This window comes from Rhagoletis zephyria, unplaced genomic scaffold (genome assembly GCF_001687245.7).
Source record: "Rhagoletis zephyria isolate East Lansing unplaced genomic scaffold, Rhagoletis_zephyria_1.1 Rzeph_scaffold_01178, whole genome shotgun sequence".
Taxonomy (NCBI): domain Eukaryota; kingdom Metazoa; phylum Arthropoda; class Insecta; order Diptera; family Tephritidae; genus Rhagoletis; species Rhagoletis zephyria.
In genome coordinates, this window is record NW_016158262.1 from 47,284 (window position 1) to 49,997 (window position 2,714).

General features: G+C 39.2%; 1 non-coding gene across 1 annotated transcript; it reads right to left on the minus strand.

Moving 5' to 3' along the window:
- Window positions 1-1,547: 1,547 nt before the first annotated feature.
- Window positions 1,548-1,620, minus strand: TRNAK-CUU (transfer RNA lysine (anticodon CUU)). The gene has a single exon. It is a non-coding gene; the product is annotated as a tRNA-Lys (tRNA).
- Between the last annotated feature and the right edge of the window lie 1,094 nt (window positions 1,621-2,714).

Here is a 2,714-nt window from a genome sequence, read left to right on the forward strand (position 1 = left end):
ATCTCTGGAAACGCGCGTTAAGTTATCAATACCGTATTTATGGCGAAAAGTTGAAATTATTGGAAAGGCTGGAACGATATACATTTCCGTAAACGCGCAAGTATCATTCGATTGGGAACCATTTCCTCCTAGATTTCTAAATCCCATTGAACTATTACATCTTTGTTTTTAATTTTTAGTAAAAGTTAAAATTTATGTGAAAATTTTGAAGAATTTTTTTTTTAATTTTTCACAAATAATAGAGCTTTGATTTTACGAGTTTCGTTATAGACTGTCCTGTATTTCGGGATATTATTATCATTAATTTTAAGATGCTAATAAACTAGTTTTGTAGTCTTGCTTTAGTGCGGATACTTGAAATAAAATTAAATTTGTGTTTTTAACCAAAGAAATATAAATGTCTTTATTTTATAACAGTTTAAAAAGCTAATTAGAAACAAAACAGTTAGTTGTATGGAAATGAAATTCATTCACATTGCAGTCGCAATAAGTTTTACAAAAAGTAAAAAATAAAATATCATCTATACACTTGCATATAGTATATACATATACTTATGTATAAATACAAGTCGGACAGATTTCGTAAAAAAAATTATGTCATGTCTCCGATTCGCTTAAAATTGTTTTATGGGTTCTATACATGAAATAAGTTAACACGTATTCGAGGATTTTTTTATATTTTTTTTCTTCGAAGATATGATCTGTCAAAGTTCGAATTCCTTGGTAATTCTGACCGTTCATGTAATTCTTCAAATTGTTATATCTCGGGTTCTGCTCATCGTAGAGACTTCATCTTAACGTCGTTTTAAAGCTAAAGAAACGGGTTTAACATTTCTATACATAAGATAGTCATGATTGTCCTAAAGTTAACTTAGCTGTTAACAGTTAAACTTTTTGAAGTTGATTTGCACAGTGGAGACCAGTAAATATGAGATTTAAAATTACACCAACGTAATCCTTCTTAAATTGTCTATAAAAACCATGTTACAAAAAACGGCCATTTTTCAAGAACTATTTTTAAAATATTTTTTTTTTGTTTATGACGAGATGGTTTATTTTGTGGGAGTGTGAGAATTAAACAAGGATTACGATTGTGTAATTTTAAATCCCAAAATTTAGTGGTCTGCAAATCAACTTCAAAAAGTTCAACTGTTAGTAGCTAAGTTAACTTTAGGATAATCATGACCATAATATATATAGAAATGTTAAGCCTCTTTCTTTAGTTTTAAAACGACGTTTCGGTGAAGCCTCTACGATGAGCAAAACCCGAGATATAACAATTTGAAAAGTCACGAAAAAACCCAAACTTTGACATACCGTGCGCAACAACAATACGCCTGGCCAAACTAAGTAAACAAATATACGCACAAAGGGAGCTGGCTCAGTGAAGACGGCGGGTTTGTTTGGTTTTTTTGTCATCTCCATTTTGTGCGTATATTTGTTTACTTAGTTTGGCCCGGCGTATTGTTGTTACGCACGGTAAGTGCATTTATTTGGGACATTAGGTAGGTCGGCTTTTATAAACCAAAGGTAAGGTGACAAGTTGGCGCCCAACGTGGGGCTCGAACCTACGAACCTGAGATTAAGAGTCTCATGCTCTACCGACTGAGCTAGCCGGGCATATCTTGAGCCTGTATGACTGGGCTCAGGGTGCAGGATGCTTAACGGGATCGTAAAGGGAAACACAATAAGAGGAAGCCTGGCGACAATAATAACACCTCAACACAGACACACAGAGAAAAGAAAACGATACTTATCGGCGGTCGGTGGGCGTTCCGACCGCAGTGGTGCTCCTTGAGAATATGGTTCCCAAATCCGGTGCCGACTTCACTACGCCTCGACTGGCGCCGCTCGTTGAGAATTTTACCCTCTTGCACTACTGTAACCTAAGTGCCTCGCCTGGCGCTTAATAAATTTTTATTAAAAAACACTTCGCACTGCACTATGTATAAAAAGCAATCGCGCTCACTATAAGGATGTTGCCTTTCACAAAGCTCGCTCAGAAATACCCCGGCGCGCAGTTGCGAGCCAGGCCGCAACATACGCACCGGTATGCAAACCGTTGGGGTTTTAACGCCGGTGTTGTTGGTGCCCGATCAATCGGCGCCGGCCCGATCAGTCTAGAAGCGAATTGGGCGCTTTAGCAGTCACCACCGTGGCGCACGCAAACAACACCATGGACTAGCTATTGCCGTCATACGGCGGACAACAAAAGTGCCGCAATAGGTGAGAACAAAGGCGACACCCCTACTACGGTCTTTCGCGTCATCTCTCATTCCCACATTCTTACTCTCGGTCGGCAACGTTTTGGGGCGGAGTACCCTAATGGAGACTATTCCCTTTTGCGGTGGCGCTTCACCGACAAACAACTGTTTCGCTCAACTGGAGGTCATCCTACCATCCACTTAAGTCACAATTCAGTTGTGGCGATCGTATCGAACGGACCGGTTGCGGATGGTTTTCGTTGTGATTATCAGCGATTCTCTTTTGTGGTGTTATTTGTTTACCAGTTGGTGCGCGGTGATAAACAAGTTGTTTGTCAGATGGCGTCGGTTAACGGTGACTTGTTTACCAAGAAGTGGCGTCGGTGTACCATACTTTGATACCATTGTGTATCAAAAGTACAGTCGAGTGCAAGTGGAGTGTTTATAGTAGACAGTGACTACAGTATCTTGTTTACAATACCAAAAGGCGATCACGTCGTGATTGCCCTA